The sequence below is a fragment of the Macrobrachium rosenbergii genome, chromosome 3, assembly GCF_040412425.1.
Source record: "Macrobrachium rosenbergii isolate ZJJX-2024 chromosome 3, ASM4041242v1, whole genome shotgun sequence".
Taxonomy (NCBI): domain Eukaryota; kingdom Metazoa; phylum Arthropoda; class Malacostraca; order Decapoda; family Palaemonidae; genus Macrobrachium; species Macrobrachium rosenbergii.
Window position 1 is genome coordinate 23,633,582 of NC_089743.1, and position 17,935 is coordinate 23,651,516.

At 44.0% G+C, this 17,935-nt stretch overlaps 1 protein-coding gene across 3 annotated transcripts in view; it reads left to right on the forward strand.

Annotated features, from left to right (window-relative positions):
* The first annotated feature begins 8,663 nt into the window (after positions 1 to 8,663).
* LOC136853154 (serine/threonine-protein kinase PAK 2-like) overlaps positions 8,664 to 17,935 on the forward strand; it is a 106,558-nt gene continuing 97,286 nt past the window's right edge. The window contains exon 1 of one of the 3 annotated variants that reach the window (XM_067128466.1): positions 8,664 to 8,808. The gene's annotated coding sequence lies outside the window, so the exon portion shown is untranslated. Of the gene's footprint in view, positions 8,809 to 9,105; positions 9,252 to 17,935 lie in introns of those variants that run through there. The other 2 variants (XM_067128474.1, XM_067128485.1) reach the window with 2 other exon arrangements.

Sequence of the window (17,935 nt, forward strand, 5' to 3'; positions counted from 1 at the left end):
AAAAGACATAGGAATAATGGTCGCTAATAAAAAAAAATATGTTCAAGACACAAAACTGGAAAATAACAAAAAAACGGAAACATTAGCACATATGGTGTACTCTGTTATACCAAAAAACTTCAGTAAACTACAATGGCGCTGCAGTTATAAACGTCAAAGAAAGCGAGATAAAAAAAAAAACTGCACAAAATATAAAACGGGGCAGGGAGGAAAACTAGGCTCCCTAGAAATGCAGGGTATACACTCGTATATATTGTACGTCAAGAGGAAAGATTGGTGTCTGAAATGCAAACGAGTATCACGAGTGGAAAAATAGTATACAGAGTGTAGAAGAAAGGAAAAACTGTGCGCTGGAGAGAGTGTTAGAGGAATTGTATTATATTAAGATTAGTTTATAAATATACAAGGAACGACAAACACAAATCAGAGAAGACAGAATTTATGATAACGGGCCATCGGCAATTACTCTACCGAACGAAAACGAAGTGCTTGCCCTTGAACAATTAGAAGTGCTGAGGAGAAAATATTGCAAACGCAAGTTATTTACGGCACCAGAAGAAAATCTAAACCCCGCATACTGAAATTCACTGGGATTAGGGAAGAAAGAATAAAAGCTAAATGACTAAAGGAACAATACCAAAAGATATTAAAAAAGCTTGGTAGGAAACTCATTGACATGAGAAGGAATAGAAAAGGACACATACCGGATGTGGAAGAGGAGAGACTAGAAGAGACAGGAAACCGGAAGAGCTCAAGACCTAAGTGTACGATCAAGAGCCGCCAATGCAAAAGCTACAGCTAATAATGATAATGAAGTGAAGGGATTACTGAAGCAACTATGCATGTGGAAATGAAGAGTGTCCCTGAATGAGTAAAATGAATGAAGCTGTGAAGATGAATTAACTTGTCAGTAAATGTGGCACAACAAGGGTTAGGGAGAGCAAGGCACATACTGCAGATCTACAACAAAGAGGTGCTGAACGTTGTTTACCAAAACTGAAGCGGTGGGCGGAGTATAGTTAGGCATGGCAAATATATAGGGCGTATTATGAAGGAGAAGCTATACCCCCTGCTGCTGACATAAGGCCAGTCTAATCTAGAACGAACGAAGGAGGTATAAGGCGTGGTGGATTGTCATACTGTAGTTGGAGAAAACTAGAACTTAAGGGGCTTGATACAAGGACACTGATGACGGCTCGCAAGTAAGAAACGAATCAGTGGGAGACAAAACACTCTTAATACGTTATTACTAAATATACATACATACATACATACATATATATATATATATATATATATATATATATATATATATATATATATATATATATATATATATACAAATTTTGTCACGCGGTGGATTATGCGTCAATCTCTCTAAACAACTAGGAAATGTGAAGCAAATGAACGACTGTTAGTTCGAATCGTTTGAATCTTTCAGCTTATGAATGTCTTGCGAGATCAAGAAACTAAAAATATTTATGTAATGTTGGCTATATAATGAAGAAGGATTTGAGAGACAAACTTCAGTACACAAACTGGCGAGAGTAAAGTTAAATGCAAATAGCTTATGAATATCTTTTATAGTCATACTTAGCCTGAAAAAAAGACGTCAATGAACCATCATCAAGATCTGGTCACATATTCGATTTAGTCAGAGGTGATACTGATAGCAAAATAGTGAACATTTTTGAGGTAGATAGTGATTATTATCATACCTCATATCATGAAATTATCACTTATTTGTATATAGAAACATGCCCAAAGTGAATTTTGTCCATTCAGCTTTACAGACTACTGTGTAAATAATTTTCAAAGTATTTGCGGCAAAATTTGTCAGAGTAGTAAGCGCGGAAAATAATTACCCTTAATGCAAATGAATGTCTGATGTTTTCATGCAGTTCTCATGCAAAAGCTTCACTCAACATATCATGAATACGATCCGACAAGCAATAAGAAAGTAAAATGAAAATGAAATGTCGCAAGTGAGAGCAGACTGATAAACGGGATCACTGACGCAATGCAAGAAGAAGAAACAAGCATGGGCATTATTTTTATCATCATTATTGTTATCATTACAAGCCAAGTTACAAACTTGGTTGGAAAAACAGAAGCCTACAAGCCCGAAAGCTTCAATAGGAAAAGCCGCCCGGTCAAATGCATCATATTTTGCACAGTGATAGCTGAAGTGGCCTTTTGAAATGTGATGAAAACCCATTTGATATCATTCCAATGTGGCCGGCAAAATTCTTCGAGCACCAGAGGTCACGGAGTCAAAATATTAGGGTCTAAGTATACATATTCAAGGCCAATCTAAACACTAAAAGCAAAATATTTTGCCTAAATACTGTATTTTTATACAAACTATGTTTTATCACCTGAAATGTACACAGCAGTATATTTAACATCGATCGGCCAAAATCATATTAAAGAAATAGCATTAAATTTTATATAGATTGATCATTATTGTATTTATATTTATTATAAATTATATCAATACCTAATTAAATTTAATGATTTTCTGTTTTGAAATCATTATCGTTAACCGATATTAGTTCCACTGCCAACTAGTGATTGCCTCTCTGCTTGTATACTTTAGGTGAATCAGTCATTGCCTCTCTGCTTCTCTACTTTAGGTGACTAAGTGATTGTCTTTTTCCTATTATACAGTAGTTTAGCCCGTGTTCAGTAGGAGATGTATTTCACTGCATACTCATCGGAGAGAAATAATAAACACCAAATGGCATATGACTTTAAGCAGTTTTCAATGCAATACTTAATCCTCAACTTTACTACAGGTAACCACTCCATCTAAATACAATATTAACATAGTGATCATATTTCTTTCTGTGCCAAGTACATTTTACTTAGCGAGAGGGTAACTTCATCCTCTACAAAGCTGCCCTAGTGAAACTTGCCCCCTGGTTCTTCCCTCTAGATCATACCAATAGTGCTAGGTGGGTGCCTGTGCACATTCGCGATATATTTGTTTTTGGACAAACAACATCCTGAAATTGCTGCAGAGTTTGAGCATGGGAAATTTGTAATGCATGTAACACATCATGCGTTCTCCTCCATCCCTATTGATCAAGCCCATGAACAGAACAAGAAACAGGTGAAAGTGGATGGTGGGGCAGTGGGTTTGACTGAAAATAGTGCACACCTGCAAAAATGAATGGTTTCAGGGCCAGAGGTATCTAGAGTTGTGAACGAATTTGAGTTGTTGTAGAACACATGGGCAAAGACACCATGATGCACAGAAAGACAACTAGCAGACAACATACAGGAAACAGGTTAACTCATTGTGTGCGTTAGTAGAAGAGATGGGTAATTCACTTTTGGAAGACTCAACTTATCTGCTGGTGCTGGACACCTGTTACATAGCTGAACCTCAGATTGTAGAAACTGTACAACACATCAAAAGAATTGGAGAAGAAAAATATAGTAAATTTGTAAAGGACAGAACAAAGCCTCTTACAGATCCCAAAAAGAAAAGATTGCCTCTGTTCAGTAACAAATAAATCCCAAAAGTGTCCAAATAAAAACAACAGATTGCATCACTGAAAGAGGATTGCTCATTGTTCTCAAAGCTATGTGTTTTGCCAAGAGAGAAATGGGGACACTGATGGATTTCTTAGGCACGAAAATCAGTCTTCCCCCCGCCACCCACCACTGAATCAGACACGGAAACAAGTCTGGCCTTCTACCCTTACCTACAGAGTTTAATTAGGCCCCTAAAGAAAAGCCTACTTCATATGCATTACTCTTGGATGGCAGAACTGTCATTAACATGCTCAAGCCAGGGACATCAAGAAAATTTTTTAAGAATATTTACAAGAAGTCTTTTCTCCCTTGTATTAAAAGGCAGTTGCAGGATGTACAGAGAGTGGATGTCATTTGGGATCAATACTTACTTGACAGCCTGAAGGCAACACCATGAAGTCAGCGTGGCAAGGGAAGGCAAGCCAAGCCCAAAACAAGGATTCCAGGCAACCGGGAGGCATTTGTGAGTATTGCATTTGGAGCCAGATGAAAGGCGATATAAATCAAGATTCCTCTAAGCTACGGAGGATGGTATTTATACACGGACTACCTTCTTTACAATGCTTTATTCAGGTCTCTTATCATATAAATTTGACCATACAAGAATAGAGGAAAACGTAATATAATGAGTAACTAAACAAATATATAACAATGAAATGTGATGACAAATAGGTCAGAGGTATTCAGTTATCTTCAGAACACTGCAAACGATTCAGTGTGATGGTGACAGATTGTGACTACCAAAGGTGAGGTAGTGTTTTGCAATCCAGAGAGGGATAATTTTAGCCAGACATGTCGATGCACTTAGTAACTTACGAGAAAGCCGACACTTGGTTGCTTCTTCACGCAAAGGATACTGCGGACCCGGGTTTTTAAAGAATCATGACCAGAACAACAGATACTAATGTGGTGGTGTTGGTCATGGCCATGTTTGATCACATCCAAACTGATGAGGTTTGGATTAGTTATGGTGTAGGGAAACGCTTCCAGTGTATTGCATTTCTCAGCATAGCCACTGCTCTGGGTTCCAAAAGCAGACCACTTCCAAGATTTCAAACTCTTAGTGGTTGTGACAACACCTCAGTACTTGCCAGCTAAGAGAAGAAATCTACCCGGGAAACCTGGAATGCGATGGATCAGGTGACTGGTACATTTGCAGATATGGGTAACATGCCAACTTTAGAGAACTTAAAGCAGCTTATGCCAGCTCTAGAGCGGTTTGTAGTTCTGCTCTATGACAAGACAAGCACTTTCATAGGTGTGGATGACTAGGAAAGATCTCTTTACTAGAAAAGGCAGATCTACTAATGGCATCCATCCAACATCTGTTGTCCTACTCCAGAATGTGAAGATATCAGCTTAACAAGCTTGTTTAGCGTGGGGACAAATACCGGTAGCCAACCCTACCTTAGCCTATCCACATAAATGGAGATAGATGAAAGGTCCTTCAACGACTTGGAAGCCCCTCTAGTCAGAACTTCCAAATTCTGCATGGAGTTCATGAAGTGTGGGTGTCTTCCAGACAAGGGTTGCAGAGGCAAATGCAAGTGGGTGAAAGCCCAGCTTGTGTGTACTATGTGCAAATGTGGAGGAGATTGTGACCATCTCTGACTGATAGCAATCTAAAGCTTAAAACAGACACTGACAATAAAGGAATCCGTGAGATTGTTTTCTATGAATATAAATTTTTTTTTTATGTTTCTTAACCATTTTGCACTAGTTGCAATACTTTCTGATCAATATAGAGTTTAGACTAGCTCTTATACTAGCAATCACATTGTTTTAATTGAATGAAGGATACATTATTATCTAAAAAGGAATTCTAGGTTGACTGTGTTTGCTACAAAGTATTTTAGGCAGGCAATTTTGCTTTCAGTGCTTAAATTGGTCTTGAATAAATATACTTAGACCCTAATATTTTGACTCTGTTACATCTGGTGCCCTAACCAAAGAATTTTGAAGAACTTTGGCGGCCATGTCAAAAAAAAAAAAAAAAAAAAAGCAGCCATACTGGAATGATCTCAAATGGGTAATCATCACATTTCGAAAGGTCTATTAAGCTATCTCTGCGCAAAATATGGTGTTTTTAACCAAAAGCTGTACGAATCACCCAAATTTCTACCGAAAACTGATGGGCTAAAAAAGAAACTACACTAAAGAAACATTTGCACCCACTTTGAACTTCTGACGTCCCAACGACTTATCTATATGACTAGGAAGATCATTCCATAAACTGTTCACTGCTGAACAAAATTTGAGTAAACTATAGTAATGAACCTCTCCAAAGACAAGGATATGTAGTTGGAATCTTTAAATCTAGTATTGGGAATGTCTGAATGCTAAGGATGATCAGCATTAAGATAAATTCTATGCAGCCTGAAGAGTAAGCCAGTCAGTCGACAGTGCCAGAAATCAATAATGTTCTAAGATATGTAATAAGAAATCAAGTTTTATCCAAAAATTCAAACTGCAAGTTATGAACCCCGACCTGGGAAACTTTATTCAAAATATGGTAGAATATAAAAATTTCTTCAGGATAGACAGTTCTCCAAAATATCTTGAAAGACAATCTCAGTCCACCAGTGTTTTGCCCAGTTGAAAGGATGATAGACTATGTTTCTCAAAACTGAACTTGAATTTTAAATGAGTTGCACATAGTAAAAAAAAAAAAAAAATAAATCTTTGCTCTTACTATGAGATTTGTTATGGCTCAGTTTCATTCCCCCATGATTTTTACCTTGCCCTCACTTAAACTTAGATTTTTGTTGAAAGGACCTGCAGCCGCAGGTCTACAACAGTACTAAGGTACGGGATCATATCTACAGAGTGACGTCATCTGGATGAGCAATCAACTTGTTTTCCGGGCCAATTTCCATATCATCATGCAAAAATAATATAAACTATAAAGGGCCATGAACACTACCCCGGGAGAAACTCCAGAGATTACGTTCGTGTAATTGCTATACTGCTCATCAGTAATTACTCTTTATAGTCTGTCATTGAACGAATAGCGTTCATTTTAAAAAAATGTAATGAAGAGGATAAAGAATTGAATGAACAAGGAAAGTCTGAAACTATGCAATAACAAAACAGACTGCGTATTAATAGGGTGAAAAGGAACCTGAAAAAGATGATGTCACAGCAGTGAAAAATAAACAGTGCAGAGGTTAAAGCAGTATAATGTAAGAAATCTAGGAGCATTAACTTAATACAGCAGATCAGATACCAAATATAGTGAAAACAGGACATTATGGAGTAAGAAATTTAAATATTCATACGCTAAACATGCGCTTACATAACTACTATATGTAATTAAAAGATAAGACTTATGAAACAGTCTCTGTGCCGGCCCACCAATTTACTTACTGAAACTATAAGCTGTTATTAATAACGCAGCCAAACTGATGATGAATAACCCAAGCAGTTAAGGATAAGGTCACTCCCATCCTAGCTGAACGTTGTTGGCTAGCTGTTAAAAGCAACAATTGATTATAAAATATATTTTGATGTATATCTTTATGAAGAATATGAAACCATATATCTTCAGATACGTCATAGATCAATAAGCCATCCTAGTGAAACTAGGAACTTAGAAGCATGGATAAATATACGTGAACGAAACCAATATTGAGAAACATTTTTGGAACAAAATTCCTTTGAACAAACATGGCCTCAAACTACTCAGTAAGTTCCTTCAGGGACTGAAAATAAACAAATTCTTGGAGGCATTCAAGAGGAAATACAAAAAAAAAAAAAAAAAAAAAAAAAAAATTATTCAAAGGCAGCCATGCCGTAGAGGGAAAAGATACTCAAGAAAATGCTATAATTGACAAATGAGAGACCAACCTGACTGACCGAGAGAGATTCAGCTTTCGGACCTTCGGAAATAAATTAATATGCTGTAGATGAATGGTCAGAACATTTACGGAGGATCGACGTATAATTATTATAGTAATTAGGTTTTCTGGTGTATGAATGAGTAGCTTAGCTATGATATTCCCTTCCCCTATTGATTTATTTATCTATTTATTAATTTTTAAAAAATGAAAAGGCCTCATCTATGATTCAGCAGCTCGAATGTGAATTATCATTTCCTTTGCTCCGGTATTAAGTGGTCATCAAGTGGTGAAGGAAAATTGTGTCCATAGCGAATTTATTCTACTAAGGTTCTGGTCTAGTTATTCGTGATGTTGGTCGATAGAGATCAGTATGTAACATAAGAATAATTACTTCGTAAAAAACGTTCCATTTGGCATAATGGGGTAAAATCATGTTTAAACCGAACATTGAGAATAAATTAAGCACATTATTTATTTCAGTTTCATGTTATAACTCATTGAACTTTACAGCCTATATCGATTTCTTTAATCCTGTGGCAAAGGTTCATATTTGATCTTTTTCAAATGTATATCATGAATAATTTTTTTTTTCTTTAACGAGCACATCCTTCTCCTCGTTCGCCAGTTAAGCTTGGCGTGTTAATAATTTTATGACTCCGGCAAGATTCCTGTTATTCTACTAACTTAGTCATCTAATTTCTCCTTGTTTTTGGTGATTTATATTATCATATAGATGTGGCAGCTCTCTTCACTTTCTTGCACAAGGTTAAGTGAGGTATATTAAGGCGATATCCACTGTTTTAGAAGTAGATTATTATCTAGAGTTATGAATTTCTGATACTGATAAATTTTGCTCTTGCAGTCATTAACAAATTGAGGTGAGCATATGATGGTAGTAATCACACAAATTTCATGTTCAGGGGTCAACATCAGACCTGTTATTCATTTGAATACCTCTTATACAATGACCCATGCTAGCGTAAGTCCGGATTAATCTCTACGCCAAATAAACTGCAGTATATAACTTTGATCTAGAAACTCGTTGAAGCTATTCGTCGTTATTACTTCACGCCATTTAGCCAAGCTCAAATAAATCTAAATTATACAGTACGCTCTTATAATTGCCAAGCAGTAGTATTAATAAATAAGAATGACGTGATAAAAAAACAACTGAAATTTTTTTCTTTTTGTAGGGTACGGAAAGTCTAACAGAAACTAAGAACAATTAAGATAACAATGGAGGCGGAGTCAACTTGAACAATTTTGGAATCATCTCTAGTTAGCACGAAGTTTGCCATCTCTATGTTCGATTTATCTTATCACCGAGGTCAGGAAGTATAATATTACCACTTGCTGCTTAGTCCCGTTACCCACGACATTAAGCGAGAACGTCTTTATTTTTCATGGATGGATAGTAGCCATAATTGTAAGTAAATATATATATGTATTTTCTCGATAGTAGGTGTCAAGTGTCAAAATCATGCGTTCAAATGGTTGAAAGGTAGCCATGATTGTAACAGCGGATGATTCAACTCCCGTTGGTCTCATGATTGTGTTATGTTTACTTCCCTTTCCTTGCTGCATTATTCTGTGCAAAGTCAGGATTTAGTTTTTGCATCAACATAACACGTAGTATTGTTTTATATGAAGATTTTCCATATTCCTGAATGAAATATGTTTATAAATTCTAGCAAACCAATGTTCGTGAGGGTGTGGGTAGCTCACTGTCGTCGGAGCTGTCATCGCTGTGGGCTTCGGTGCATTGAAGGCGTGTCAAACGCTGCTCAAACTGGGATCGTGAAAATAAGGCGTTTGTTGGTCATAATATTTGTGCTTAACGTGTTGAAATGCAAGGAACAGAAGAGTGAAGTTAGCCTTTCCTCTTAGCCTAAACCTAAGGATGTTAGGATATCCTAAACTAGCCTAACCTGTGCTGGACCCGATTTAGTGTAGCAGGCGGTAGAACTAAGCATTAGCTCCGCAATCGGCGTTACCTTGGAAATTAACTCTTTCTATAGTATTTTGGTTGCTCATTAAAAGTTACCATTACTTTTTGTTGGTCGATGGTAATTAACCTGTAATTAACTTTGCTATCACACATGCACAGTTTTATGGGGGAACTTTTGGTAAAAAATGGAGTTTCCTTCACCAGTAACACGGCCTGCTAGGTTAAGTTAGGTAGGGTATGTTAGGATAGTATGGTTCCTTTTATAATAGATTTCCTTAGCCAGTCCCTTCTTGAACATATGGCTCCCTAATGTCTCTCATATTTGCGGAACTGTTCCATACAGTCTGTGCGGCTAATACTTAAAAAATACCTAGCAGGCAAATGGAGGTAGAACTAGGTCTATGGGGTTAATCTGCATTGGGTATTACTTTGGAAATAGGCTTTTCCTATAGTGCTTTGGTTGCTTATTAACAATTTACTGTTATTTTTTGTCTGTAATGTAATTAACCTGAAACACCAGAACTGATAATGTTTTTGTATGCTGGTCCTGGAATGTTCATCCACAGTGTTGTAGGGCAACCTTTGGTAAAAAGTGGATTGTTCCGACATGATATACAAACCGTTGGCCCTTTACATTAGGAATTACTTTCAGCGTAGGCTGGAAACAGCTGTTGAACTTTCGAACAAGGTGGTTAGGCAGTTAACTACCGTCCGGAAGGCAGGAGTACCGCCTGCCCGGATGTAAACATTCCAATTTGCTTTCGGCCGTTGTGTGCTGCAGACGTGTGTTGCCGTGCTCCCTGCCCAGACTGCCTTTGAGCTTTTTTCCTGGTGGGATCTTTCTTGTTTTTTGGTTGATGATGAATGTTGGTAAATCCCTTAAGCCCTCCATCCCCCAGTATGTGTGTCCTGGGGTGGGAGGCAAGAACTCTAACACTTTAAGATCTAGCGTTGATTTGGACCCACACACCCTCTGCCCTACCTTCAGAGGACGTGTGTGTTCACACGCTTCTCCCTGTTCGGAGTGTTATTCCTGGTCTGCCGAGCAGTGGGCGAAGTTTGAGGGGAGGAGACGATACCGTAGGAAGGCCGCCAAGATGTCGTCCGAGGGTAACACGCTCCCGATGACTCCCGTGGTGGCTGATCCGTCGGGATCGTTTCTCCCTCCCAGCAAGCTTCCCCCTCTTGCTGCCTCCCCTGCAGGTGAGGACTCCCCTTCCCCTTCTTCATTCATTTCATCAGGTGTGGAAGGCCGCAGGGGAGCGGACATTCAGGACATCCTCTCTGGGGTCACTCCTCGCTCCGTGGGCGAATTTTTTCCCCCGAATTTTTTCCCCCGGAGCGAGTAAAGGTTTCCCTCTAACCCGACTTTGTCCTCAGGCTTGGGTATGGAAGCGTCTGTTGGTAGCCAGGTACCTGATCTTGCCTCTGCCTGGCTGCACCTGGGTCTTCCTGGCGTTCTGCCACTGGAGGGCCTGGTATCCCATTTGTCAGGTGCTCTGGTGATGACCCACGCAGCCACCGCATCCACCACCACGACCGTCACCATGTCATCATTTGGAAAGCTTCCTGTGACGGTGGCCTCGCACCTGGACGTCCAGGTGTTGGCGGCTCCTGCCATGTTCTATTGTGTGCCGCTGCCTCCAGGTTTCCTGGCCCCGTTATCCCTGCCTGACCCCTCGCAGATGATGACTTTGTTGGTACCATATATGTCCATGCCTGCTCCTGTTGCCAACCCACGCTTGTTCCTGACCACGGCTCCGGCTCCTGGCTACCCTGACTCTTGGCCTGGCCTGGCTTCCCATGCGTCACCCATGCCTCCGACCCAGGCTTCGTCTACTGGCTTTCCTGGCTCCCGCGCTACTGCACCTGCCCCGGTAGCTGCTGGCCCGAGCACCGTCTCCGCTACCCGGATTGCGCCTGCTTCCCTGGCCCCCCTGGCTGCACCTGTCTTTTGCTGCTCCTTCGTGGATGGGAGACCTGACTGCCATCGTGAGGAAGATGACGAAGAAGTCAAATAAGAGATCAAGGAAGGTGTCATCGTCATCTTCGTCTTCATCGTCGTCGTCTACTACCTCTTCTTCCTCCTCTTCTTTCAAGGCTCGCCAACCGAAGAAGAAGAATCCTGCCTCTTCCCGCCTAAGAAGTCTCTCACCGAGACTTCTAAAGGACTGCCTCCTTCCACAGGGAAGGCAGAGGGATCTCTCGTTGGCTCTTCCTGGTCTACGGACCAGGGAACCGATGCGTTGACCCGGGGGTCAGTCATATCGGGAGCTGAGGGCATGCAGACCGCGGTTTGCACTCCCCTGCTGCGCCGAAGAAGCCTGCTTCTAAGGGCAGCGGGACTGTGTCGGACACTCATTCGCGAGCTGCTCTGAGTACTCGGGTCTCTAAGGAGACCCGAGCACCTCGGTCTGGAACAGGAGAAATCTCTCTCTGTACGGACTCAGGTACAGGATGGGAGAAAGAGTCCAGGCATACAGGTGCCCCAACTCTTCCTGCTGGTACTTGTTCGAATGCCAAGCCAGGTTCCTGGGAAGGTGCGCCAGTCCTTCCGGTCCGGACACCTGGTGAGGTAGAGAAGAGGTCTCCTGCTCAGTCTTCCCAAGAGGTTTCGTTCTCGAAGAAGACTGGGGCGTGTCCAGAGGACAGTGCAAGTTCTCACCAGCCAGCCGCGCGCTCGACTCCTCCCAGCCCCCAACCATGTTTGCATGGCTAGCCTGGCTCGGGCATGCCGAGTGCATGGCTTGGCTCGTGTGAACCGCTCCGCTCTCCTCGGGAGAACGCTTTGCTGAGGCGAAAGCGTTCTCCTCAACCTGGGTTGCCGTCCCGGCCTGCTACTCCTGTTGGTTCTGCCAGCAAGACCAGTGGGAGTGCCAGATCCTCCTTGCCTGTCCCCTCTACCTGCTTGGCTCCTCCCAGGGTTTATGAGTCAGACAGGAAGAACTCCAGCGAGTTGTCTCCCCAGAGTTCTGCCTCGGGGGTTTATGCGCCTGGCTTGGTCCTCAGTTCGGCCAGGTCGTATGCCCGCTTGGTGCAGGAAGGATCACGGGGGTCTGCTGAGGTTCTCCCTCCTGCAGGGAGTGTAGATTGGGAGGACCACACCCTGGAAGGACTTGAGGGTCCTCTTCCCCAGGACGCTGACACCCCTGAGATACAGAGGGCTTTTGCAGAGGTAATTGCACTGATTTGTCAGCACAATGACCTTAGGGAAGGGACCACGGCCTCGTCTGTCGATCATCTGTCGCGCCTCGAATCCTTTTGGGGACCCAAGAAGGAACCCAAGGCTTCGGTGGGGCTGCCGTGGTCCACACTTGCCGAGGGGGTCTTCGATCAGGTGACTGGTCTTGTGTCTGGGCAGGACAATTCACTATGATCGAACCGCTCAGACAAGCTACTTCCCCCTCCTCTGTCTTGCCAGAAGTGTTTGCCGCCTAAGCAGGTTGACTTGGACCTGACTCGTTTGGATCCGGGTCTCGTTGCAGCAGCTTACTGCAGGGAGTATCTCCCTCTCTCAGCAAGAGGCTGCAACCCTGGAAGCCACTGCCATGGCAGCTTTCCAGGCAGTCTCCTGGTTGGATTTGTGGTCATTCACAGTATCCAAAGTGGCTGCTTCCTCGGGCGCTATCGTACCTGGGGAAGACTATGCTTTTGGGTGACTATGCCAGTCTGGAGGTAGAGCCATCTCCTACCTCGCCCACCAGACGGCAAACCTGTGGGCTAACCTGGTCCTGAAGCGGAGGGACGTCGTTCTTTCTCGCTTCTCCAGGTCCGTGGGGCCTGAGTCGGCAGTGACCTTGCAGAACGGACAGTTGCTGGGGTCTACCTCTCTTCCCTAGAGAGTTGGTGGACATTGCGGTGGACAAACGTCGGGCGGATGACAGTGACCGCCTTGTTCACCAGCCAGTGGCCAAGATCTCTGGGTCTTCGCACGTGCCCCCGAATGCTGCCGAATGGGGGGGCGGGGTGCCTGTCGAGCCACTGGGCAACATGGCAGCTATACGGAGCCAAGACCTGGATAGTGGATGTCCTTCAGGAGGGATTTCTACTACCCTTCGAGTCTCAGCCATCCCTCACCTACACTCAGGTCCATCTCCGCACCTATGTCCAAGGAACACCAAAGGACTCCGCACTAGAGCGAGAAGTGCAAGCTATGCTGAGCAAGGGTGCTGTGGAAGTTGTGTCAGACTGGTCCTCAGACTTTTACAGCCATGTCTTCCTCATAGAGAAAGCCACAGGGGGATCATAAACTGCCGAATTCACGGACAATCCCTAGGAAAAACCTCCAGAGACACTCTGTGATCTCAACCACTCAAATATACAATTGGTTCGGTCCACAGACTGAACCAGAGTATATGCTACAGTGGTTGGGAGAGGTTGGAAGCACAAACATTTCCAGTTTTGAACCCTAACACTGTCTGGTACCTAGTCCTCGGAAGACTCTGAGGAGCTAAGAGAACAGGAACCAGCAGGTGTGTAAAGCCATGGGCGATCATCAACTTATGTCGACGATGGCCATACAGGTCTGGGATGCGCTAAACCTTCTCCAAAATTGTGGTCTTGCAAACGAAGAAGATTGCACCAACGAAGTTTTGAGTTCCTCTCCTTGGTCCCCAAAAACTTCGAGGGCAGATTTATGATCCAAGGAAGCTGCCCATAATCTCTTCACAAAATCCAGACATCAGCAACACAATCTCCAAAGAAGTCCTCTTAAGATCGGCAGTGTCCATGTCCTGAGTAAAAAAACCCTAGAGCTATTCCAGGTCATGGAACCCCTGGATTATTCTCAGCAAGAGGGAAGCCTTGACAGAACCCCCAGACCTATGCCCGATCCTAGAACTGAATCTGAAGTGTAAGCTTCTTGGGAGGGCTGTGTTGGGACATGGCATCCTAATCACGAACTCCTCTGTCCAACTCGCAGCTCCTGGTGTAACCCCAGGAGGTTGAGGGTACGTGAGAGGGGCCGAGCACCTTTCTCTGACCTGCAAGAGCTGAAGCCCTGACTGGAAAGGAACACCATAAAAGATTGTCACGGACTGCATGGGTCTAAGAGAATGAACCCGCTCACGCTAATGTGGGCAGGGGCTGTCTCGAGGAGAGCGAACTGGTTCAAGCAAACATGCACAAAAGCTATCCCCAAGTAAGCATGCATGTTCACATTAACGTGGGTGAGGGCTGACCCAGAGAGAGCGATTGTACACTCTTGGGCATAGACTTGGGCTGTCTTCTCAACGTGGCCCAGGCTTCTTTGAGGCCGTGGCCTCTGCATATGAAGAGGTCTGTATGGGGAACTTCTTCATAGCTTCTTCAGGTGAGCAGGCTGTCCCCGAGTCACGAGATATCGTGCATCAGTTGCTTCCACTACTTGAGAAATGACAAATTAAAAAAAAAAAAATTTTGCATTTTTCCTAACTATACAAACCTGAGGTCTTTGCAAAAGGAATTACTTTCAGCGCAGCTGGGACCGGCTGTTCAACTTTAAACAAGGTGATAGAGTATGTAGTTAACTACCGACTACGGATGGTGTTCCGCCCAACCAACTGGTATATACTCACTTTGCCTTTTGGCCCAGGAAGCAGACTGAGGGGTGGCTAAGGTGGGCATATAACTGTTAAGACCTCAGGTTTGTATAGTTAGGAAAAATATAAATTACTTAAAAAATTTGTATTGTTCCAACAAGATATGCAAACCGTCGGGCCTCTACATTAGGAATTACTTTCAGCGTAGGCTGGAAACAGCCGTTAAACTCTTGAGCAAGGTGGTTAGGGAGTAACTACTGCCAGGTAGGCGGGAATACCCACCTGCCTGGATGTAAACATTACAGTTTGCTTTCGGCCGTCATGCGTTGCAGACATGGTTTCGGATCTCTCCGCCTGACTGTCATTAAGCTCTTATTATCCCGGTGGGATCTTAATGTATTTTCTGTATATATTACGTGTGTTTGATATTTATTAATATAAACCCACGATTTGTGATAACCTTGCATAGCCGTCGTTCCCCTGCGCTGTGTCTTGGGTTTGACGTCCAATGATGTATTTAAAGGAGCGTAACCAAGTGGTAATGCTTCTCCTCCAGTAGCCTTTATTTAGATACTGAAGGCGTTCCCCTGTACGTTTGGAGATATTAGATTGGGATGTAATACTTTCTCTCCCCTACATTGATCGGGATGTAAGAGTTCACTTCCCTTCTTGGGCTCCCGCCCTCCGTGTACAAGGGCATGACTACTTCCTTCCTACTTGTGCTGAGTGTTGTTTTTGCCGCCTGCGCTGTCACTTCCACGGCACCCTTGGTGGCCTCCCCTCCGTCCTTTTCTCTCCCCATAGGTTCTTCCTTACCTCTCCTTCGCCCTCTTCGCTCGCTCATCAGGCGAAGACCGCGAAGGGGGGCCGGGCGGTCAGGCGACCTCTTCTTTGGTACCTCCTCTCACTGCATAGGGCAGTTCCCCTCGTAGCAAGAGGAGTTTCCCTCTCCAATCATCTTTGCTTTTTCTTTCAGGTTGACAGTGAGCATCGCAGACAGCAGTAGTTGGCTGGATATCTCAGGGGATACCTCGCATGAAGGAGTCCCAACGTTCATTTAGTGTTGCTTCAGGATCAACCACAGTACCTAGCTGGATGAAATAGTTCCACGTCAGGATCGTTCCAACTCTGTTCCTGCCGATGTGGGTCGATTGGTGTCATTGCTGGCCTACATGGATTATGTGGCAATGCCTCTGGCATGTCTATGGTCCATCTGCTCCTGCCGTTCCCTGTGTTACGCTCCTGTTAACTCGACGACAGTCTCTGGGCGGCTCTTCCTGGTCCCCTGCCCCAGCCGACCTGATCGTTCCTGTTGCTGCTGGTGACTTTCATGTGTCATTCCTGGCCGCTGCAGTAGCTCCTGCCTTCCAAACCGCTTCCGTAGCTCCTGCATCGGCCGTCCTGATCGTGACTGCTGCTTGTCCTGGTGGTTGTGCCTGGGACCGCTTCCGTGGTGTTTCTGCCAGCTGCCCTGGAGGTTACGATGTCTGCCATCCTGTAGAAGGTGTCGGCGTGAAGGTGAAGGAAGTCGCCTTGTGGAAGTGACGTTCCTGGCCATTGCAGTAGCTCCTGCCTTCTGAACCGCTGCCGTAGCTCCTACATTAGCTGTCCTGATCATGCCTGCCGCTTCTCCTGGCGGTCGTGCCCGGGGCCACTTCCATTGTGTTCCTGCTAGCTGCCTCGGAGGTTACGATGTCCGCCATCCTGTAGATGATGTCGGCGTGAAGGTTAAGGAAGTCGCCCTGTGGAAAGTGACATTCCTGGCTACTGCAGTAGCTCCTGCCTTCTGAACCGTTGCTGTAGCTCCTCCATCAGCTGTCCTGATCATACCTGCTGCTTCCCCTCAGTAGGGCGCCTTGAGAGGTGGGAGGCTAAGGACCCTGGCCTTTGGGCCCGGGTCCTGACGAATCATCCTACATAGTTTTTGGTTTAAATGGCGTGGACATTTCCACATTATAAAATTTTACTGCTTAGGTGAGTCTGAGAAGGGATCGTTTTTTGGAAGGGGTTAGCATTCGAAGCTAATTGTGGAGTTGTGGTGGTTGAGTCGCCACCCGAGATAGTTTGGACCTAAGAGATGGTGATGGGATTTTTCCACTGCTATCTTGAGGCGGAACCATCTCTGGGGATCAGCCCATCGGAATCAGGGGCTGGTTTTTGGAGGTGGGACTCCTGGCTTTTGTCCGGAAGCCCACCAGTGCAGTTGGAGTGGGGAGTCAGTCCCCATTAGTGGGGCAGAACTCCAGCAGGCGGATTGGCTTATACCTGGGCCACTGCAAGCGTACTGGTGCTATCCTGAAAGGGTAGGGTATGGGGTGGACTGTTGGGGAGTCAACTCTCACTTGTGCCATTGGTGGAGAATCGAATACCTGACTGATCTACGATACTTTCTTGATATGACCAAGCAGTTTTGGGTGGGTGGATGAACCAGTTTGTGTGTGGTGGTCTGATGTGTGCATGCTTGGCAGCTTGGGGTCTCTTCGTGGGCTTTGGGAGTGTGTTGGGGTGGGGAAGCTGAGCAGTGGAGCTGCCCAGTTTGTCCTTTTGATATGCTGTCGGGGTCTGTGCGGGGGCTCTTGGGTGTCGGTGTGCACTTTTTGGACCTTTGCATGTGGACTGGTTTAAACTTATGGATTTGGCTTCTAGTTCTCCCCTCCCCTGGATCCGATGACTTAACGGCACTGGCAACGACTTCTGGCATGAACATGGATACGGGCTTGGCTGTTGGACAGAACCAAACACTGAGACACCAGGGTGTTAATAAATCTGGTGGATTTGATTCAAATAATAGGGTCCTTTATTGCACTAATGTAAACTTATCATTAGATTACGAATGTTTATACAGTGTAGTGAAGCAATTCGGCAAAGTGGAAAGAATTAAATTAGTTCTAGAAAAGATAAGCAGTCATTTTTGTGCTTTTATCAAATTTTCCTCTCCCTTGGAAGCTAGTGAGGCACAACAGAGACTCCATGGCCACATTCTAAATGACTCAGTTGTCAGCACGAAAGTGTTTTCAGTGAAAAACTTGAATGATGAGCCATTTGACTTTGTTCCAAGGCTGAAGAACATGGACCAGTCCATGTAC